Raw genomic sequence first — 24518 nt, 5'->3', positions numbered from 1 at the left:
GTTACGCACAACGCTCGCCCCCAGCCAAGTCAACACGCCGCATGACTGAAAAGTCTTCTTGCGACTGTGAGGACAGGCAGGGTTCGAACAATGTAAGTATCCCACACGCGCACCTCTTAACTTCCGCGCAACGAGCGCGATACCGAAATGCCAAATAATCTAACCGGCCAGTCTTGGAGATGGACGAGCTAATAAACTATATTTGCTCTGCATAAACAGTTTCCGCAGCGTCGAAGTGTCTACAGCATTTACCGCCGCATTCCAACACCCGCTACCCATTCATGCAAAGGCTGCAGTTAGTACAGCGACGGGCTGACCCAACGCACAACAGTTATAGGCCGCCGACGGCCATGCCGCTACCATAATTTCTAGGCTTCCCGGGCACGTACCCGCCGACGTAAACCGTACGTTTTCCCGGGCCAACCGCGCATCTGTACAGGATAAAACTATGAACAACTCGTCACATCATCGCAAGACCGCCACTCCCCTCGTGCAGGTTTTGACTGCACGAGCCCAGCTCTTTCCTCACCTAGCTGTCTTTTCTACCCTAAATTTATAATTTCACTCTAGTCCAGGTCTCTGCACGACCAATTACGCTCTCTACGCCCTCGCGTCCCAACACGAACCAAAGCACGGCCGAGAACCGTACTGCATCCGGCGGCAGCGCAAAGCACGCGCTGACCGCCGCTCCTCCGGAAACGGAGAAAACGAAATTAAAGAGTAACTCGCGCCGCGAGGCTCAACCTTCGATATGGCGGTGTGAGGATCCGGAACCAACTGTGCGCACAATTAAACGGAATCAACCTCACGACTCTACAACCAGAAACGCACGGGTCATGCCCATCGCGTCAGACTGGACCCCACGGAGCATTACACACGCACAGCCACTGATAAAGTGAAAACGGAAACTCTGTGGCTTTCTGGATTCCAATATCTGCGCACCAGACATCGCGTATCCGCCACGATTTAGTGGGCTTAGCCCCTAAATGTAGCCTCTGGCCACAAGGTACTCGTTCAAAGCGATCTTGGTCGGAAGCACAAGAGCGCATCCGTACCTTGAGACGCTGTCAACTAACGAAGCTCAAAACCGCGCTGACAGCTCAAGCAAGGCCAACTGGGAGCTAGCATGCGGTCAAACCGAGACGCTAGTCTCCTCACGGACTAAATGCAATGCGGGAATAATTTCCAAACACAGTACTTGCAACCGCCATCCGCAATGGGTGCGTTCTCCACCCGGAGCGATGCCTCTTTAACGCGTCCGATCAGTAACAAGCGTTACAAACCATTACATCGATACGCGAACAAAGGCGGTTAGGCGCGTCACATCCCCCAAACCGTGAGCTGGCATCTTTCCCAGCGGACGCGGACGGCCGGAGGCGTAGGTGGGGGGACGCCCGACGCTACAGGCCTCGAGGGGTGCGGTAATTTCGACGCACATAGCGCTCTTGCTCAGCAGAATCAACCTGCCAGCAGCGAACGGTGCGCTGAACAGCAAATACTCATGGCGCTTCTAGAACGGGGGATAAGTAAAATCCTGACAGGCTGGGCAAAAGGGTTAATCCCTTAAAACAGCGGTCAAAATCCGCGTCTCCCAGTCAGACAGGCGATAATGTCAGGGCCTCCGTGCGGCGCTCCCGCAACGAAACTTCGTGCGGCGCTCCCGCGACAAAGATGACCCCCAAAAAAGAGCGCGAAACAGTGCCCCAATTCAACCGGAAACAGGTTAGAAATCGGAATGCCTGCCTGATCAAAAATCAGGCCCCACGTTGCGGCGCCAGTTTATGCGGGCATCCTCTAACTCCGATTCCCACACGCCCTGTCTCCGGATGAATATGACCCTGCAATGCTTCGCTCTCGGCAAAAGGGTTTATTCACTCACTCATTGCCTTGGGGGGTTTCGGGATCGGGGGACGGTCATCAGCGAGGCCGGGGAAGAGTCCGCTGCCCGAGCAGCTTCTCCGAGTCCCAGCGGTGGTCGTCCACACCGCGTCATGGGGACATCGTCGTCCAGGGTCGCTGTCCGGTCCGCTTGTCGAGTCCGCCACTCGACGTAGTGCCCGCACTCCCTGCGCCAGCGTCCAGCGCCACCCGAGCTCGCCTCCGTGACCGGTCCCTTGTGAAGTCGGCAGCCCAAGCCCTCTTCCTTTGTCTCCGTTCCCCTTTTAAGACCTTCCCAAGTCCTTGTCCCGCCGACCGTCCAATCGGGAACCTTGCCGCGAGCCGACCCTCCGACGTCAGCGCTGGGTGAGGGGGCGCTTGCCCCGTTCCTCCCGGAGAGCTCGGACGTTCCGCGACAGGACGGCGACAGTAAACGGGAAGGTCACGGGGAACGAAGGAGCGCCCGCCGGCACGGCGGCGGGGACCGGCAAGGTCACGGAGAGCGGAGGAGCCAGGGAGAGGGTCCCCACAACTGTTAGCAAAAATAACACGCCCAGACGTGTAAACCGTTGTCCCATAGCGGACACGTCGAAACGTGTTCATTTTACACGAGGCCATCTGTGTTTTTCGTCTACACATGAGGTGCTGTGTAAACTTAACACGCTACACCGTGTCTGCCTTCCGCAAAACCGTTTCGAGCGTGTTCCTTATGAAACATGGCGGCCAGCGGCCGAGAACAGGCGAGAGACGAGCCCAGCGAGCCGCGCGCCTTTCAGCCGAATTGAAAGCACACAGGGCGCGTTAGTTCTCGTTCGATGTCTTTTATACACAGTAAAGTCTCCAAGCGGCGGACGTCGCTACTTGCAAAGGTACGTACGTGCTTAGTCGGCGGTCGGCGGCGTCGGTAGCTTCAACAAGCCGCTAAACAAAAAAAAAAAAAAAAAGAATGCCGAACTCACATGGATAAATAACTTGAGCAAACTATTTAGAATCGGGCGGTAACTTACGCCACCTATCGAGATTTCTAGCAGCCTGTTTTAAAAAAAAAACGAGTCTGTTAACACTGCGAACGACTAGGGGTGTCGCGAACCGGCCGCGGTTCGAGTTCGACCAGGTTCGACTTTTTCGAACTTTTAGTGGAAAGTTCGTCGAACCTTGTATTGAGGTTCGACTCGTGTGCGCATGCGCGACAGGCTGGCCAGTTGGCTTCGGATTGGATGGTAATGGCTAAGAGATTAATTAAGTGCAGCGCTGATCCGCTATTTTAGTCAATACAGTACTAAAATTTAAGTTATTAACTTCTTCAGTGAATAGAATTAGTTTCTTTCAATTGCAGCTGTTCACAAAATAAAATAACCCTTTGCATAAAAAAACAATCCTCCCAACCTAGACATGCTTGTATTAAAGGGATACGGAATCGAAACTTGAAATATAGAGAAAACATCAAGAAATGAGTTCAATATGATCAGCTAAGCCTGTAATGAATAATCGCACGGTCGTATTTTGAGCAGATGGCTATATTTTATGCTCTAAATGCCGCGATTTTGGCGAGCGCTTCAAAATCAGCCATGGAGGAGCGCGATGCATCTCGGGAGATCCGGCAGACGTCTTGACGTCATCATGCCTCGGACGACCAAGCGTACCGTAGTGACGAGTTTTGCCACTTGGAGGCGTCAACGCGTTACAATCTCGCTTTGTCGAAGTACCCAAGGGCTGTAGATATCGCGGGGCCAGCACGCGCACCAAACCTGAGAACAACCAAAGCACGCGTTTGCACGTCGCGCGAGAACTGAAACCAAGGTGGCTCACTTCGTTTTGGCCCTTTCCACCAAGACGCCTCGGTATTGCGTTCAGGCCTAGGCAATCTATACCAGTGAGCGGACATACCGCTGCGGCGCTGCTTTCAGAGGCATGTTGTCGTCACGACATTCCATTGAAGCTTCATAACCAACTACCAGGTGCTTTTTGATTATCGTTTAATTCACTTCAAAATATGTTTTCTTGCTTTTTCTAGCGCAATATTTATGTTTCTGTGGTTGTGCTGCTACCTGCGTCGTGTTGAAACAAAGAAATGAGCTCCAGAATTTGGTTTCCGTACCCCTTTAAGGTCTGGCCACACTGTCCACAAAGTCGAACCGGTCGAATTTTGTGAAAAGTTTCGAAGGTTCGTCGAACCGGTTCGACCGAGTCGAACCCCCAAAGTTCGACCAAAAAATCTGGTTCGACAAAAGTTCGCGACACCCCTACGAACGACCACTACTACACAGCAACCCTACATACAACGCAGGCAACACAGCACACAGCTACACAGCACCGACATGTACACAAACACAACAACCGACACTACGCCCGACACTTCCTACTCGATATCCATTGCTCCCCGCGGCGCATATAAGCTTGACATGTGCGGGTGAGCTCTTTGGTCGCTGACCATTACAGATTTATAGAAGAATACACAAAACACAGCGCAATGGACAGCCGTGTGTTAGAACTGTTTGCATTTAAAAAGTATGGAGGCAAAATCTATAATGTTCGTCCGTTGCAATAAATAACGATATATTAACAATAAATCTTAAACCGGTCATGGAAAAGTTTTTATTATTATTTTCTTGCTTAACCAGTGTTATGAGCAGTCCGACTAGCTTGAGTCAGATAGGAAAACAAATTATTGGGATTTTGTCATTACGTATACAATAATAAATGAAAATGATCCTTGCGCAAAGCATTTTTTATATATTTTTGTGAAGGACATCCGGACATCCGCCCAACACTTCACTTCCGCTAGTTGCAGCAGTTGCAGTACGGGAGCAGACGCCTTCACTTTTGGGGCGTTTTGATGCAGTTTGTTATCGTATGTCGTGTCGGTGTCGAGAAGAGCGGTGGGGCAGGGTGGGGCTTGGGAGTTTATGACCGGTGTTATTCGTGAACACTGGTGTGGGCTGCTGATGCGTCTTTTTTTTATACTGCCGCCACCCCGAACTTCGAAGATACACAGGCCCGTAGCGGTGCATTATGCTGAATCGCGAGCTCCTTCTCTGTTGACGTCGCTTTCCTGGTACCACTCGTGGATACTGCAAGCGTTTAAACAGTGTGCACTCTCGCCTACATCCCCGGTGACGTATTCGACCTGTTGAAACTTATGTCTTCCGTCATTTTAGAGTACGCAAGGCAGTTATCTCGTTGGTCTGGTTTCGGTTATAAAAGCAAGGCAAAACGCTCGTAGTTCCCGCCCTCAGTACACGTTGGTCATCTTCCACACTTGGACACCGGATAACTGAATGAACGAGGATTTACATTCACTTCCGAGGTTACTCTCGCCGCTTCCTCACCGTTGAGCAGCAGGATGAGCTGGCGACAAGCCGCGGATGAAAGGCTTGAGCATCAACAGCCCAAGCGCACTCGGTGCCGATGCGGGCGACGCGGGTTTCTGTCAACCGGGAGGCCAGCACAAACCGTGACCGTTCCAGCTGTTCGTCATGACACGGTGTTGCAGAGAGCAGGGTAAAATACAGCTACACGGATCACCGAAGCAAACGACTGCTATTTTAAATCTTGGCTTGTGATTGCGCCTTTGTAGTAGATCATCTTATTCGTTTTGCTGGAGAGACGCAAACGACGGGCATAACAAAATCGCTTGCATATTCCGCATATCTCACAAAAGCATTTAACCTGTCACCTTGCGAAAAGCGCGAAACACGGAGTGTGCACCGTCCTAAGCTTCCCGTTTTTTACCTGCTTTAGAGCAGTTTGTACCTGCTAGTAGATATGCCTACTGAAACTGAAACAGGGCAGTGCCAGAGAGAAAGAGACAAAGTTGAGAAAGCTTGCTCGCTCTCCAATTTCTCAACTCTCAAGTGATTGTACCATAATAAATGCACCAACACGTCTTCCAAAATAAAGAAAGAGCACTACGTTCACAACATAAAAAATGGTCTCAGTACATGCATCTGTGGGCAGGTAGGAAACCTTGCCCTAATTTATTCACGCCGCATGATTGGCGCAACAAACTCGTTGCAGGACCGAATCATCTACTCGAGCGGTGTGCGTCGCTATGCAAACGCAGTCCAACACGAAGCATAAAAAAACGGCAGATTTAAGACAACAATCCGGAGTCCATTATTCAATTAAAACAACGTAATTTTGTTGAAAACGCCCGCTGCTTCTTACTCACGGTATGTGTCAGGATACTTCCACAGTTTGAAACGGAACGAAGGAAGATTTACTTTTAAAAACGCTCGCTGCGTCCTCCCCGACCACCTGGACCGGATCAGCTGACGACGACGGGACTGTACCCGTTGAACCTCCACCACGCAACAAACAATTTGCGCTCCGTGTTAAAAGCGTGGTTCAAACAGACCCGGAATACGAAGCACCGCACCACACACGACGAATGTTTCAGCTCTTTTTCGCATCGCCGGGTTGCACCAAACAGAACGAGATCGCCGAAGTCAACGCCGCGCTGTCGTGAACCTTGGCTTGTGGTTGCGAACTCGTGGACCCTGTGACTCCCTTCGCTTTCAAAGCGCACACGACGATTACGAATGCTACTTTCCGTCTTCCAGGAACATCACAGGGGCACTTCTCCAGTCACGTCTTCACTATGTGCTCGCAAACTCCGAAGCTCTATGCGAAGCTTCTCGCGTCCCGTCAAACCAAAACAGTAGCGGCGCCATGCGTACTTGCCAGATTTTCTCCGGTCAAACAAAAACAACGAAAGCCACCGGCGCTTGCTTCCAGCGTACATCGGCGTTGCGCTTGCGCCGTGGCCAGATCGCTTGAGGTTGAAGGTTGAAGCAAAAACGAAACCAACTGCAATGTCACGTGTTCACATCGAGGACACGCTTTTTATATCCATTTTAACTGTTTGGAACGAATAATTAGACCCATGGCTTTATTTGTGGTGTCTAAGAAACTGTTATCAGGACCCCTAAACTAAATACAAACATGGGCGACATGAGGGAAGCCGCATTGCCATCGACCAGAAGATGGCGCGAGCACGGTAAGCGCGCGTTTCGCCAACGCCCTGCGACATGACGCAATTGCTTTTGGTGCATATCTGTCTCCGAGACATGCTTCTTTCCGCGGCATTTGTCTCGACGGTCCTTTCTAAGTGTGTCCCCAAGCATTCCGGTGCTTCGATAGCCGGCAATGCCGCGGTCGTCGCCGGGGGCGATGCGTGTTATCGAGGTCGGCTACACGGTTATGCGTGTATGACCGAACCAAAACACGTTTTTTACAACCTCGCATGATTTCTGAACGAATTATCCGTTACTCATCGTGTCAATTTATGGTAATTTGTGTAAATAGCGTGTTTTTCACCCCAAATATTCGCCAAATACACGGGACTTGCTAACAGTGTACGCGCGGCGCAGAGCGGTCGTTCCGGTCGCTCCGGTTGCAACGGACGCGCTCGCTGCAGATATGTCTGAACCAGCCGTCCCCGTCCTCCCAAGGTGAAAGTCAACGTGGCGACATCGTTGGACATCACGTACCAGACGTTCGCTGCTATGCCAAACGTTGGTTTGGTTACGTCTTGCCCCAACCGCAAATCGAAGAACGCCCGAAAAGGTCTGCGTTTCGTCGTCCTCGGAACCCGAAGACGACTCCGAAGCGCTGCTATCGTCCACATCGCACGTCGGAGTGGCGTCAAAGGAAATCATGCCCAGGTCGTCTTCTGCCGAAGAATGTCAACCTTTAACGGCGTCAGGTCCTCGAGCGTAGAGAACTCCGTCATGAACGAAGCTCGAATGAGAAAAAGGTTTGGCCGCAGTGTTGCCAGATGGTCCCACCAAAAAACTGCCAAACGACTGAGTAGTATAGCCCAAATATAGCCAAGGCCGTAAAAACAATATAGCCCAAAATAGCCCAGACTAAAACAATGAATTTTTAGCCTTATATTGACAATTTCTCACGCTCATACAATACGTGTTGCAATCTCTGTTTCAACCCTCAGATGCACCACCTTATGTGTACATTATGTTATTTGTGAATGTTAAAGAAAAACTTTGGAAGGATGAATATCCGTACAAAACTGGCCCTTGCTTCGTAGGTTTTCAGAAGTACAAAACACACAAAGACAGGTTTATTGTGAAGCCCGGGAGATATGATCATACAATAAAAGAACAAAATACAGAAGCAGAACAGTCATAACACTGGGTGCTGGAAACAAAAACCCCAATATTTTAGGTCCTTACTAATATCACCCCGTCTGTCTTTTCTTTGTGAAGAATGCTAGTGTCACCCCTTCACGTTCACACTATTTCTGATTGTGTCGTCCTTTCTTGGAGTGAGCAACGACTAGAAGGTATAGTCAATTGTTTAGCGGCGAAACTGCGGACTTCTCATTTTTGCAAACCTGGGAGTCAAAGGATTCTCACAATGCGCACCAAAGGTCTCCGACTGTTCGCAGAGTTCAGTCTACGTCCGGGCAGAGCCATATGCGTCCGGGTTGAAGGCGCACTACCGGGCCTGCGGTAATAGTGCAATCTGTTTCGTTTGCTCCACTGCGCTGTAGGAAGGCCGCTTGAACTCTGCAAGCATTGCTTCACTGCGTAATGCGAAAACCCCAAAGTTTGTAGAAGTTTAAAGCCTTTCTCCTTCCTCTCCTTCCTCTCGGCTAGCCAAAATAGAATTTTTTTGTTTCCAAACTGATTAAAAGTTTGAAAATTAACTAGCCGAACCTCAAAGTTCGGCGTCGAACCTGAGGTTCGACAAAAGTTCGCCGCATTCTTAGAAATAGCCCAAAATAGCCACATAGCCAACTACGAAATTTTGACGTCAACTAGAAAAAAAATAAAGCCCAATATAGCCCAAACTGGCAACAATGTTCGGCCGGTGCGGCTACCTCGGGATCACTGCGCGACGGAACGTCGTCCAACGCCATTGGCCCGAGATCGTTTTGGTATGCGTGCGATGACCAATGAGAGTGGTTTCGTTTTCGGATGGATCCGAGGTCTGGCGGCCTTCAATTACATTTTTATTAAAGAAATAATCACCGTATGACTTTATTTTTTTGGTTTTTAGGCATACCTAGGCCGTCTAAATTCAGTTGTCAGCATCAAAGCACAAACTCAAAAACCACGTGAGTGCCCCTTTAACACACGTTTGTTTTCGTTTTTTCGTACGTACGTTGCACCCGATGTTCGCAGGCAGATCGAACCGTACCACGTGCTAAGCGCACAGGACGACACAGGCATTTTTGGTGTTCTCTTTTTGCGCACAGACACTTGCCTTACTTTTGTGGGCAAGCTCGAGTGCTTTCTGGCGTGCATTCTCAGTCTGGTATACAAGCATAATGTGATGAAAAATCTTAGTGCTTTGACAGAACAGTCAGAGACCTTCTCTGTCCAGCAATCGGCTAGAATTTCCTCCAGATGTTCTGCTATGAACCTTGGTATATTTACGCCTTTTAAAAGAAGAGATCTGCAAACACCTCATTTGAAAAGGCCTGCAGCTGATAGGAAAGCGAATGTGAGCATATATGTTAACCGTAGCCATCTGTTATTCTTCCATCCCCTCTGCCGCCCCCGCTCCGTTCGTTCCTTCCAAATTGCTCCTTGCAGCCCGAGTTCTCTAGAGCCAACGAGCCGTCGCCGTTCAAACCACCGTCCATTCTTCTCGCCCTCAGTTCTACCCATCGCCCAAATGTAAACACCAGCCAAGTCGACTCTGCTCGCAAGCCCCGGCAGCCGACTTCTTCGCCGCAGCTGTAACCTTACCCCTCACCTCATAAACTAGCCTCGCCCTCGCCCCTGCCCCGAAGCCATCGCCTCTTCGCCTCAAGATTCTCCAAGCCTGCGTTCTTCTCTTCCAGTTGCTTCCGCCAGTCCCACTGACTCAGACATACCTTCCTTCTCCCGTAATAAACAGTTATCTTAATCTTTAAACTTGTTCTTCCTTCCTGGGGCCTACCACCGGCCCTCACATCTGGCGCAGTCGACCCTTCGAACCTCAATTTTCAATATTCATCGCCTTCGCCTCCTAAACAATGGAATACTTCTAGACCTTCGGTAAGCCTACTTCGCCATCTTACCCGCCATCGCCTACGCCCTCGCCATGATCCAGTGGGACCAAGCAACTCCAGTCGCCCTTCACGCCTTCACCGCCAATTTCCTCCGCGCCGAACTGGATGCCAGAGGACTGGATTCCTCGGGATCCAAAGATGACCTGGTCGCCCGCCTGTCTTCTTTTCTTCAAGACCAAAAGCAACAAGCGCCTCAGCCCCAAATCCCCGCGCCTCAAGTGTTGCCTCCCGGCACCGAGAATGGCGACACGGCACAGCCTACCGTCACGCCCGTGTCCACGCCCGACGTAATGCAACTCCTGGCATCGTGCCTGCAGCAAAACACCCAGCTTTTGGCCGAGATGCACAGCCGTCCAGTACAGGTTGCGACACTTCCAGATCTGAGCTCCTCCATTTCAACATTTGAGGACTCGAAAACTACCTCCACCAAGCTCTGGCTGGAAGAACTAGAGAAGACGAAACAGCTCGCCGCCTGGACCGATTCGACCCTTCGAGCGATCGCCATCAGTAAGCTTCGAGGTACCGCAAAGAACTGGCACCTCGCAGCCGGCCAAGCCCATGCCTCATGGACTGACTGGAAGGCAGCCCTCCTCCAGCAGTTCAGCGACCAACTCACCCTTATCGAGTGGCAACGACGTGTCATGGAGCGCCTCCAAACTCCAACTGAGACGCTTCATCAATACACCTTCGCCAAATTGCGACTTCTCGCCCGATGCCCCGTGCTGCTCACTGACCAACAGCGGATCGAATATATCATCCAGGGCATCGCAGACAGGCAAGTCACCAATGCTATTGCTGCCCAGTGCCCTCCAAGTGTTGACGCCTTCATAGCGATTGTCACACAACTGGACAACGCGTCGCTACATGTTCGCCGGACGCGTGACCCGTTCACACGCGACGGAAATCGCAATTCCGACTCACGACCACCTCCCGCACAAATGCCCGGAACTTCAAAAGGCACTTCATCGCCTCGCGACTTCCAACCGTCGTCGTCCGACCGCTTCCCACGCAGAATTTCACACCTTCCGCCTGCTGAACGAGAAGCGCGTTATGACGCGATTGCCCAGCGATACAACGCTCCCGCCTATCGATCTGGCCAGGACATACGTGACGCAGTGTGTTTTCGCTGCCGGAACAAGGGTCATCTTTCTGCCAAGTGTCCCGAATTCCAACAACCCCGACCGCCGCCGCCGCCGCCGGCTCCATCGCCTCGCTCCGACAGAACATTCACGTGCAAAACTGGAGACTCTGAACTAAGTGGTTCAAAAATTGCATGTGCCATGGTCACCGCCGAGGTCCGTGGTATAGGACATCTTGATGCATTTCCCGATAGCGGATCGAGCATAACCCTCATCTCCGCGAAGCATGTCAGCGGCTTACAGCTCCTCCCGTGGACAGCAGCTCCCCTCATCGTCGTCGGGGGTGGTACGATCACGCCCATCGGATCTGCTTGTCTTCGCATCTCCGTCAACGACATCTCTGGAGTTGTCGAAGCCGCCGTGCTTGAAAACAACCCCCTCCCATTGATTCTCGGAGACGACTGGCTTTGCGCTGCTCGCGCCGAGCTTCACGTCAAGCCACCAAGACTCCCCGAAATTCACCAGCCGCACCGAAAACTCGTCGTGCCATGTGTTGAGAAGACCCTGCCTCGGATGGCGAACGCCGTGCTCCTGCAGGAGACTGCCATTCGAAGGTGTCACGCTGCTCCGACAACGCCAACTGGGCTCCAATTGGAACCTATCCTAGAGGACCAAAAGCCTCTCTGGACAACGCTGCAAGTTCCCGCCACCACGCCCCCGCCACTCAGCGCGCCCAGTCAGGCTTCGCACGTCGCGACCCTTTGCGCCACCGCCACCCGCCAGCTCGTCGAGCCTCATGAGCAACCTACGCCTGCCTCTGCCACGTCCTCGTCAGCTCTGCCCTCGTCGTTTGTCCCATTGATTGGGCCCAGCCTCGACGAAACTGACCGAAACAAAATTCAAGCCATCTTGAACAGCCACGTGCCTCTCTTCGCCACAGACGAGCAAGACCTCGGTTTTTACATGGGGACGGAACACAGCATCGACCTGGTTCCTGGAGCCACCCCATACAGCCGCCAGCCATACAGGTACTCCTTTGACGATCGCCGATTTCTAGAACGTCAAACAGAAGACCTTTTGCAGAAGGGAATTATCCTCCCGTCGTCTGGACCCTGGGCTTTTCCAGTTGTTGTCGTCAGCCAACAGACCAAAAAGCGCCTTTGCGTCAACTATATTCCGTTGAACAAAATGACTGTAAACGTCGCACAACCCCTTCCCCGCGCCGACGACATCATGGAAGACATCGGTGGTTGTAGCCTTTTCGCATCGCTAGACCTGAAGTTTGCCTATTGGCAAATTCTGCTAAGACCTCAGGATCAAGACAAAACCGCCTTTATCACTCATCAGGGCACCTACAAGTGGACACGCATGCCCTTCGGCCTCAAAAATGCGCCCGCCACATTCCAGAAAGCCATGAACACCGTCTTCCAAGAACTCCGACCACGCCACCTCAAATGCGGTGTTCGCGTCTACCTCGACGATGTGCTGCTCTTCGCCACTAACATGACCGAGTTTCTTGACCTTCTTGACGAAGTCTTGACGCTTCTCCAACGCAGCGGTCTCAAGCTGTCGGCAGAAAAATGCCATTTTGGAATGGAATCCATCAAGTTCCTGGGTTTCATTCTCTCCAAGTCTGGAAAACTGCCGAACCCAGAGAAGGTGGACGCTCTTCTGAAAATCCCGACTCCGCGAAACGCGAAGTCCCTGCTCTCATGGGTTCAAGCTGCCAACTTCTACCGACGCTTCATCCCCGGGTTCTCGCACATCGCTGCTCCGCTTCATAACATCATTCGCACGGGCAACTTCGAGTGGACACCAGAGTGCGACACTGCCTTTCAAGCCCTAAAAACTGCCTTGACGTCGGCGCCTATACTGGGTCATTTTAATCCCAGTGCCCCTACGACCGTCGCCACTGACGCCTCCGGCACTGCAATCGGCGCAGTACTGTCTCAGCAACAAGACGGCAGGGAAACTGTAATCGAATACGCCAGTCGGTCGTTGACCCCGGCAGAACAGAAGCTCCACAGCAACGTCTGGGAATGTATTGCTGTTCACTGGGCGCTCACGCAAAAATTCCGCCCATACCTTCTCTCCATCAAGTTCTCACTCATCACAGACAATTGGACCGTCACGTGCCTAACTACGTCCATAAAGCCATCCCGGAGATTCACGCACATGTTGATGGACTTGCTGGAATTTGACTTCACGGTCCATCACCGTCCGGGGAAACAGAACGTTGTAGCCGACATGTTGTCTCGCCTCGCCTGCGCCACTGTCCAAACGTCTGACCACCTGGCCCAGCTTCAACAGGAAGACGCCGAATGCCACGACATACGGCAAAGACTTAGAGATGACCCATCCTCTCTACCAGACTTTTTCGTGATTGACAACGTACTCTACTACAGCACGTCGCCCCAGATGTCAGTCATCGTACTTCCCGCCAAAATGCGACACCAAGCACTCGAGCTGATGCACGACAGCAGCGGCCACATGGATTACACCAGAACACTGGCCAAACTCGCTGAGCGCTATTGGTGGCCCCGAATGCCGAGCACGACGGCCAAATACGTAAATGCGTGCCAGACCTGCCAGGCGTGCAATCGACCCACAACGAAATCGGTGGGGAAGATGGCCATCATGCCAACCACCGAGACCCCGTTCAAGATTATCGCAATGGACCATGTCACCATGCCAGACACCGGTAGCCATCGTTACCTGCTCAACCTGATCGACTTTGCATCACGATTTGTGGTTCCAGCAGCAGTTACTTCGACATCTACGAAGGAGGTCATCGCTCACCTCCTCCGGGTGTTCTACCGCTACGGAGCGCCCGACCACTGCCTCACAGACCACGGACGCGCGTTCGAGTCGCACGAGTTTCTACGCTTCATGCGACTCCATGGCATCACCATTCACCATTCCGTGGCTTACCGCGCAGCCAGTAACGGCTTGGTTGAGCGTAGCAACGGCACGCTCGTGGCCGTACTTCGGAAGCTCTGCAAGTCGGATCCCCAGACTTGGGATACACGCCTTGAGGAAGCAGCCTTCGCCGTCAACACAACCCACAACGCATCTTCACAATTTTCACCCTTCGCCTTGCTCCACGGCTACGTCCCGAAAATGCCTCATCAAAAGCATCAGCCCAAAAACACGGAAACCATGCACGAGCGCTTGCTCAGATTATGTGCCGACCGAACAGACGCACTTCAGCGCAGTGAAGACGCCCAAATTTCACGTAAAGCTATCTATGATCGTTCTCACAGGTATGGTAGAGACTTTGAGCCCGGAGACATCGTGTGGATTCGCCGCCAGCAACCCGTGCCCGACGGAATGGAAAAGCTGTCCCCCCGGTTTAAGGGCCTCTACGAAATCATTGGGAAGCCCACGCCTGTGACATTCCGCGTTCGACAACTGCCCGCCTTCGGTAACACAAATTCCACCAACGAACGCACGGTTCACCGCTCACAGGTGAAGAAATATTCGCCACCATACGTAGATCCCACTCTCACAGACCCCCATGTCGGTGATGTATCAGCGCCATCGCCAACCCCCCTTCCTGACCCGACACAACAGGAGCCAGAACTCCCCACACTCGCGCCTTGCCCGGACATCAACAACTTACAAGACCATTCATCAAGCTGCGAAACACCCGCCGCTGAGTCACCGCGCCCCACATTCCGCCGACCCCGCCGAACACGCACTCTGCCCTTGCGCCTTCAAGATTTTGATATATCCACAGAGTAGTTTCGCCATTTCGCTTGCCATTAGTTTTATAGCCTTATAGCCACGTTTCTATACAAGCATCCCTAGAATAGCTGCGCCTTTCGCTTAGCCATTTGTTTTATATTCATAGCCACGAGGACGTGGCCTATAGAAGTGGGGTGGGATGTGAGCATATATGTTAACCGTAGCCATCTGTTATTCTTCCATCCCCTCTGCCGCCCCCGCTCCGTTCGTTCCTTCCAAATTGCTCCTTGCAGCCCGAGTTCTCTAGAGCCAACGAGCCGTCGCCGTTCAAACCACCGTCCATTCTTCTCGCCCTCAGTTCTACCCATCGCCCAAATGTAAACACCAGCCAAGTCGACTCTGCTCGCAAGCCCCGGCAGCCGACTTCTTCGCCGCAGCTGTAACCTTACCCCTCACCTCATAAACTAGCCTCCCCCTCGCCCCTGCCCCGAAGCCATCGCCTCTTCGCCTCAAGATTCTCCAAGCCTGCGTTCTTCTCTTCCAGTTGCTTCCGCCAGACCCACTGACTCAGACATACCTTCCTTCTCCCGTAATAAACAGTTATCTTAATCTTTAAACTTGTTCTTCCTTCCTGGGGCCTACCACCGGCCCTCACACGAAAAAACCGTAAAACAAGTCATTTATCAGCTGAGTAACAAAAATTCATAATTTTTGTGTGCAAAACATTAAAGTTTCTGCTGATCAAAACTGGTTTTGTGATATCTTTTATAAATGTATATTTCTTTCATTGCGCTCTTACGTACTTCTCGTGCCATATGTTCTATAGTTCCGTAAACTGTATTATCTGTATACATCTTCCATTTTGTGTATGAGATCTGTGTAAATAATAAAGAATGTAGGAAAAGTAAATGCGTGCTCCTTGCCTTCTACCCACTCGAGGAGCAGCTTCTCTGGAGTTGCATTACAGTCGTTTATGCAAAAAGATATAAAATAAAAGCCCCAGAAGACGAGAATGAAATCGAGGAGAACTGAAATCAGGCAAGCAAACCGGGAGGGGTGGGGGGCGGTACGAGCGGCAGCGAACCGGCCGCTTAGGACGCGACAGGACAACTTGCGCCATCTAGGGGCAAGTAGGGGCGGCCCGGCAGCAGTAGAAGCGGCGATTATAACGCCACGTTTTGAGGCGGCGGGAACAAGAACCCTACGCTTGAGCGCAGAAAGAGCGCCCCGAGGGAACATGGATGTTAACGGCTGTACTCGTCCTAGTTGCCGGAGTGGGTGATCAACATATTGGACGTCGACGTGACGTCATCCTACTTTTCTCGTTTTTTTCGCTCATCGGTCGCTCTTTTCTCGCTTCTTCGCTCGCTCGGGCGCCCGGAGCGCGTTACAATCAGAGTGTCGAACCGGAACCGAACCGAACCGAAAACCGGAACCGAACCGTTATTTTTAGCCGAACCGGAACTGAACAGAACCGAAATATTCGCCCCCATCTTGGAACTGAACCGGAACTGAACCGGAAAAAAATATAACGGTAACCGGTACAAAACGGTTCACGGGGATCTTTTTTTTTTTTTATTACAGAATAAGTGTTTGACAAGTAAAAATTGGTAGCTGTATTTCTATGCAGTGATCGAATTGTCATATTGTCGAGAAGTTTTGCTCGCGCGAGTTTTTAGTCTAGCTTTACTTTGTTCTAGCCTTCTTCGGGGGTTCCCTCGTCTTTACGGCACGGCTCATGACCTCTGCCGGGTTCGGGGCACCCCAGATGGAGGCGAATGTGAACGCACGCTCTAACACCACTTTGTTTACAGAACCCCGCGTTGGAAATGTTTTGTCTTGTGTATGTTTGAATTTGGGATCTCTACTCGAAGGTGGTTTTGTTCTGCGTATGTATAACTTCTGTGTCTAGGAATGTGTTTTCTATTGTTTATGGCTGCTCTTGTGAGCTTCGTTTGGAATGTGCCCTGTCTCGTGTACGCGCTTGTTTTTGGAATGTTCGTATTTGCTTTGGGCTCCGAGCCTTTTGATTGGTGCTAGGAAAACCCCTCTTGATTGATCCTTCCAAAACTTTCTGATTGGTGGAATAGAGGACCTCAATGCTGCTGAATCCAATATAAGCGCCCACCGAGGGGCCGTAAGGCACTTGGCTCCTGGATACTAAGCCTTGGACATCTCCCTGCCTCTGGGAAACCAACCTGCACGTCCGACCCCCCTTCGGCTGTGGAGCCGTCCGCCCGCTAGCTCGCAAACTTGGTCCCCCTTACGGCTGTAGAGGAGTCCGCCTCGCCCGCCTTTGTGTGGAACTGTCTTTGTCGAGTTTGGCTGTGGTCGGGGCCTCCGCTGAGGGTGTGTGTGGTCGGGGAGGACGGCAGGGAAAGTTTCCTTGGGTTAAAATTATTTCCCCCAAAAGTCTCATTTCTGATCTGTGTATTCTAATCTTTAACGTTATGTCAGTTGTTTAATAAATCTTTATTTGGACTAATCGAACGGAGTCTAAAAATGCCCCATTCTTATGTGACAACTTACCGAAATGCAATGCATGAAAAAATATGGGTTTTCGTGGCGCTTTTGTATTGCCACTACGATTAATTATGTATCAGGTGGTCACGTGACGTCATGGTGTCAAAATGTGCTGCGAAATAATGTCACGTCACGTGGCCTTGTGACGTAGTCGCGTGACTCACCGCGTGAAGTCGACTTAAATTGAGTACGTCCCTATAGTCCGTTTCAACTCAAGAAGGTAGGGCGAGGGAAAGGAAGGCCGGGAAGGAGGAAGCAGGCGGAACGCTGGAGAAAGAAGGTGGTTTACCCCTTTCTTCTCCAGCGTTCCGTCTGCCTCTTGCTCCCGGCCTTCCTTACACTCGCGCTACATTCTTCAGTTGCAACGAACTATGGATGTATTAGTGTTGTTGGCACCGTGACGTCACATGCCATCACCACTTCTCATCGAGAGTCACGTGACACCATGACGTACCTGATTGCCATGAGCCCGAATCGAGTGCTCGGGTTCTTTACAACCACCATCGCCAAACATTCGGGAAATGGCTCGTGTTCAATCAAAGATAAGAATAGCTGAACTCTAACAGCGGCGGTATACAATTAGCGTCAGATCACATCGCCGCTTGTTCTCATAGCAAGTTGAGGAGGGGAAAGTTATTTCTGTCCTTTATTTTCTCTACGTCTGGCATTGAGCGGAGAAAAACTAATGGGCGTTTTTGCAAGCTATCAACGTCAGGGATTAGCTCTTAGTGGTATTTAATAAATGTACAAACGTTTTTGCATGAACCATTTTACATGTACACATCATTGAGGCAGCTAAACATGTTTTCGTTGTGCTGAACTCTCTCATGAAAGTTGTCCCTGAGAATAGAAGGATTGGAAGGACTAAATGTGGCTTATTAATCTGACGATGAATAAAACTAGAAGTTTGTTTGGCAGGGATACCTAAAAGAAAGATCCTTGTGGCCATAGAGGCAGCCGCTTAAATTCTCGCAGTTTTGTTTAAACTTCACAGTTTTTGGGTACAAAATAAGATAAATGGAGGATTACTGTTAACAAATTACACAAATATAATTGTCGAATTGGCACCCCCAAACCGAGGAGGGAGTCCCTCGGACATGAAAAGTATTCGCTGGAATAACATCGTGCAATGAAAAGGGGGAGGGGTTACAAACACACTGTTGGCGAATTCACGTGGTTCTTCCTGCGCGCTCTCGAGCGCTCTTTCCAGAGCGCGCGAAATCGGGTGGTTGAAAGGGAGTGCTGTTGCCTGATCGGGTGGTTCATTCCGAGGGCGCCTCTCCCTCTCAGAGCGCTCTCTGGCACTCCGTCTGTAGCCGTCGGAGCGCGGAGCGGCGCAGGCGTCACGTGGTAGCTGGACAGTGATCACGTGGTTTTGTTGACGATGGCCGGCAGCGGTCTGTGGTGGTGTGCGGGGTCCGGCATGAAGGTGATTGACGTGTGGTTCTACAAAGCGCTTGTGCATTCGACGCTGCGAGGATTACAACGGACGGCACGACATTCGTTTGCGACCGTAACAGGAAAAGCCGACGTGTGAAGTGTTCCCAGTGCTTTCACAAGACCGTTCATCTCATGGCGGTGAATCCACTAAGCCTAACCGACGACGAAACAGCTCGCAGAGCTCGCCGCTGTTTTATTGGATTTTGTAGTCGCTTCAAGAAATTTTTGCGGTTTGGTAAAAGTGCGTTCAAGGGTTTGTGTTGTAAAATAAAGGGAGAGTCGAATATAATGCACTGTGATTTGTTTCGCATTGCGATACTTGCCGTGAAAAAAATGCGCCGTGAGAAAAATGCGGTTTATTAGCCATTTTATATTCGCCTGCTTAGTCGTACGCATGACCGTTATCGCAGCGCGTGCACTGTCGAAAGCGCGATGAGTTGACAACTGTTTCCAAGCGTTGGCTTTTGTTCCGTTCTGCAAAAATCAATCCGCATCCTATTGTTTTCTTTTTTAACATGCCGATGAGTAAAACAATTTAAGTCAAAACCGTTATTTCATCACGTTGCGAGCGTAAATTTTGCTTAATCGTCCCCCGTATGCTGTAAGATCGTGTTGTTTTTAATGCAATACCAATGTCCAGAAATTTTAATTCCGTGACTGGTCTGAGAATCTCGGAGCCCTCTGAAGCCAGATGTTGTGATCGGCTGAAAAGGATCCCGAGTAGCTTTGGCGGCGAGGGGGGGGGGGGGGGGGGGCGCTCTGCTGAATCGAGGTCAGGGGAGAGAGGCGACCACCCGAATTCACCATGTGTTGTAAATGTTCTTCTGCTCCGCATCTTGGGCGCAGACCAGACTGCGTGATCCCACAAAACTACTTCATTTGCAAGATCCCTCCTGCCAGAAACCGCGTTTTCGTCGTGCCAGACACTCGCGCCGTTGCTGACGACGCTACACCAAGAAAGAATAATTTTTTGTATCTGAATCCATTAGTTGCACTGAGCGCAAACCATCTCCAGCGTGCATTGTGCACCACGGGATTAGCTTTTTTCAGCAAAAAGAAATCTCTGACCTCTAGCATATGGTACGATGATGTCACGTGCAAGCCATGTTAAACAGTTTAATTTTCTGGTGAAATGTGATGTTCTCAACACAATACTTGGTTTCACTTCAAGTGTGAGCGTAGCAGTAGCTAAAAGAGCGAGCTCCGGACTTTCAGCGCTCTTGCCAAGAACGCGCGCTTGTGCAGTGCAAGCACTGGTCAGGACCACATTATCGCGCTTGTAGCATCGGCTGCGTCTGGGCTTGAAGAGGCCCTGCAAAAAGTCTGGCCTTTTTTTTTTTTTGCATCGCGTTCGTTCAACTAGCGAGAGGCTCTATACTCTAGCAACACATTAAACATAAAATAAAGAGAAAAAAAAGTCTGACGTATTTTTCACATAATAGGCGAAATAAGTTAAGAATTTGGAGCACAATTTCTTTTGTGTAAAACGTACTTGGTTTGAACCAACAGACGACCTAAACGACAAGAGCGTACAACAACCATGCGCGATCTTCCTAAATGTTGGAAATCAACATCCACTTATGAAGATATGAACGCCCCACAAATTAACGGGTGTTCCGAGTAAACATTTGAGTGAGAGTCACGTTCTTGAAGGGATTGGAAGAGGTTACCTGCGTCTATTCAGCCAGTCCTTCCTCTCAAATTCTATGTCGTCATTATCTGATGCTCTAGACCAATGTCGTCAAAGAACGCTCGTGTATGACACTGATAGGCACGCTTTTCGATGCAGCATTTGGTCAACTTCGTCCCTTTGTATTGTCCCTTTAAGCTGAAACGAAGTATAGCAAAAGGGCATGTCCAAATTGTAAAGTTGCGCAGTGTAGCAGTCTCGCGATGATATGCGGCAGCCGAATAAAATGTTACAGCGCACATGACTGATAAGGCACAGAGTTGTAAAATGAGCCCCCAAAACAAGAACACGTAAAACCGATTATAAATTTAGCCTCCCGAGAATGTATTCTGCGAAGTTTCGAGCTCGTGCAATCCGATGTCTAAATGTGATTTAAAATATAAATACTAGGGCGTTTCAATAAGTACTTAGCCTCACCGCCTGATGGCGCCACTGTCGCAAGAGAAATTTACTGTCGTGTAGTACATTCTCGTAGACGGCTACTATCGAAATTTCAATCGAATCGGACTTGTAGTTATGTTTTGATCGCATGTGGAAGCGGGCGTGTTCGCGAATTCGGCGTTCGGGAACAAACGCAAATATACAGTATAAGGTGAACATGTTCCCATTTCAGAATTTATGCACTGTAATTAATTCGTAAGTTCAAGAGCATAGTAAGATTTGACGTTTAATACTGCGACGAAAAGTTGTAGCATTAACGGGTATTCTAGGCGACCTACCAGACTGATAACCTATAGATTCAGTTAAAATATATGCGACTGTGGTAAAAAAAAAAAGCATGTTGAGTCATATATGTACCCCAGGAGTCTTTTACTCTTTCATTTAAATTAAATAAGGCAATTTCATTGTACTACGAATGATAAAAATATATATAGATACTTGTTCTACTGTTGAACTAGTGCCTGTCGGCCAAAAAAACGCGGAAAATAGTCTCAATTTTGCGGTTCAAGCCGGTTCGAAACGGTTCGAACCGGTTCGAACCGTTATTTTTTGCTTCTCCGAACTGAACCGGAGCTGAACCAAAAGCCCTGAACCCGAACTAAAACCGAACCGATAAAAATTTCGGTTCGACACCCTGGTTACAATAGCCAAGGCTACGGCTGCGCCGGCCTGCCTGAACTGCGACCGCTCATCGATTACTTAAAGGGACAAGCGATTACGGTTCCCTGTGCGTTCTTAAGAATCCTGCGTACCTTCTTCATGGGACAAGGGGTGCCGTACAAGGAGAACTTCGTCAACAACAACACAGCATGGCTGTTGGTTATTCCTGCCAGTCTTCAAGAAAAAAATCATCCAAGGATGCCATGACGACCCAACGGCTGGACACCTTGGCTACAGCAGGACGCTCGCCAGGATTCGAGAAAAGTACTACTGGCTGTGGCTATCGAACACCGTTCACCTGTACTTAAAGGTGGGTGCTCAACGAGCCGAAGAAGTTCGCGAGCTTGCACGACTCCGAATTCAAGATGAACAACTTGTCGACGCTACCGGGAACAACCTTCGCCGGATCGACGTTCGCTTCAAGCCCGGAGACTGTGTGGGGGTTTGGACCCCGATACGACGACGCGGTCTAAGCAAGAAACTCCCGAAGCGCTGCTTCGGACCCTACAAAGCGCTTCTTCGGCTCGGGGATGTGAACTACGAGGTGATGCCTGACGGAACACCGACTTCGTCACGCCGCCCTCCACGACCGGAAGTCGTCCATGTCGTGCGCCTCAAGCCGTACTACGCGCGATAAGGCTGTGAACTGTGATCGTGTGCAACGCTTGTTGGGATTGTGTTCTGCCAGCCTCCGTATTTTCCTTTTCTTTTCTTCGTCTGGCTCTGGTTTTCATGAGGGATCGAGACGATGCTTTTTAAAGGCATCGTCTCGATGAGTCGATGCCTTTTTAAACCTGACTCTCGCGCGGTAGCCCAGGGTTCAATCCCTGGGAGCGCCGCGTCTTTTATTTATTCTTCCAATTTAGATTTCTGGGAATCTCGAGAGCCGTGCTGGGCTTGTTCTAGGTTAGAATCTTCTGCGCGCCGAATCTTCTAGGCCGAATGTTCCGGAAGCCCGCGCAGGTACAAAAGGGGCTCCGCGTGGCGAGCCGGAGTCAGTTTCGTTCCATCGTTCGACTCTGCTGTCACGCCGACTTCGACGCCCGCGACGCTCTGCTTTCTTCTGTTTCCTTTTTATTTTTGGGCACAAGTTTGTCCCATTAAACGTTTAGTTTCTTCAGTTATTATCTCCTCGTGACTTGTCATTCGTGATAATATAGAAGGCGTGGATCAGTTAGCAAAATCGTAATTGTCCGGTCAATTGTTGTATGCAAGAAAACACTTAAATCTTGTTTTAACTGTGTTTAGGAACACCCTCCGCGCAATATCCGAATTGTTCATCTTCCTCCACGCGAGAAATTCAATTTTAAACTCTTCCCGAAACGCGTCCTCAAAAAATGGCATTTCCGTTGGCAACATTGGCAACCGCGCAAGCTCTGACGTAACATCAGGAACAGAACCGCGTTGGGATGTCTTCGGCTGCTGCACTGTAACTGCACTGTAACAACAAGAGTAACTGTATTCGCTTACCCTTGTTGCTCTGTCAGACTAGATCTTGGTGGATTTAAGGGTACTTTTGTTGTGGGATTGGTTGAAACAACCCTCCGACTGTAGACAAAGGATTACCTGCCGCCGAGTGAAAAAGAATCGAGCTGTCCGCGTGCGAATGTGGCCGTGACCTATGAAGGGTCCACATTGGTTTCGGTTTCGCCGCATAAATATATTTTAAAAATACAACTGCTCTTCTAGCATCAATTTTTCAGGAACTTCCAAGGCATTTAAATTGTGTAAACGTCTAATTTCACGATAAAGCTCACCTTTGATGCTATTCGTATGCAAAATGGTTTCGGTTTTAGTTACGCCGCTTACATTTTTTTTCTGTGTGGAGCGGCTGCTCTACGCTCAATTCCCCATGATCTCGCAAGACATTGCCTTCAAATGTCTACGATGACGGTAGAGCATGTTTTCAATCCTCTGTCTCCCACAGAGATGACTCTAATCGATGTGACTGATCTTGTGGACTCCAGCTTTGTACTCAACACTAAGTTATATGGTTTGCAAGTACGCCTGCTAGTAAGCAAGGCCGAGGGAAATATTTTGAGCGCATCTCGTTCGTTTATTTACCCTTCAATACGCTCGAAGAATCAAGGCCTTTGGCCTGGCTGACATGGTTTTCTGCAATTTACATTGTCCATTAATTGGTGTGCCCCTTCATTATTTATATATATATTTTTTTTTTATTTTTTGAAGGCATGCTGATGTTCCTATAACAAACAGGTGTTAATAATTTTCCCACATTTCAGACGTCTTGGGAACTATTTAACAGGCAGCGTCATATTTGTCAAGTTTCAACACTTTTGTTTTCGATACAACTCATCAGGGCTGGAACATTGAACATTTCAGCCATATAATTTTCTGATCAACATCATGTCTAACTTTATAACTAAAAATTGAAGTCCTCCAGCCACGAAAATATGTAAAGAAAAAGTTCATTTCACAACTTGCTTGTGGAACGCTTAAGCAACCATCAAGTTTCAAAGAAAACTATTTTTCATGTTCCAAAGGACAGTAAGGGAAGCGCTCTCCGGAGGTCTGAAGAGCACTTCCCATTCTAGCGTTTTGAAGGTTTTAGTTTCTAAGAAAATTAAAGATTTTAATCGCTAAACATTCCCCAAAACCTACAAGCGAGGAACTTGTCCTCCTCAATTCAGAGTCGATCAGCGACATCACTGCGTAAACATTGCAGTGGGTTGGTGTGACGTCACAAACGTGATACGTGAATAACGTGTACTTTGGGCAAATGCGGCTCCCCCGGAGGTTACCGGTTCCCAAAATTTGTTTCAGAAATAAACGTTAATACAAGGCGGTTACGCGAACGTTCGGAGACCACATTTCCCACGACATAGTCACAAAACGTTCCCTGAACACTTCCGCAGCGCTGAGACCGCCAGACATATAAAGGCTTGGAATTGCGGATTATCTTTACTATTAATGGCAATGCTCGGCTACAGATACCACTAGAAACATAGACAGCCTCGGCAATCCTTTTCGCAAAGGTGTGGTAACTCCTTACAAAGAATGATATGTCAATCTGAGGAACGTACGGAGAGTTGCTCCATGCTCACGGCCATCTTGGAATAAAAGTCACTTTTTTTTT

This window comes from Ixodes scapularis, unplaced genomic scaffold (assembly GCF_016920785.2).
Source record: "Ixodes scapularis isolate PalLabHiFi unplaced genomic scaffold, ASM1692078v2 PGA_scaffold3__209_contigs__length_174095766, whole genome shotgun sequence".
Taxonomy (NCBI): Eukaryota; Metazoa; Arthropoda; class Arachnida; order Ixodida; family Ixodidae; genus Ixodes; species Ixodes scapularis.
This window is presented reverse-complemented; position numbering follows the sequence as displayed.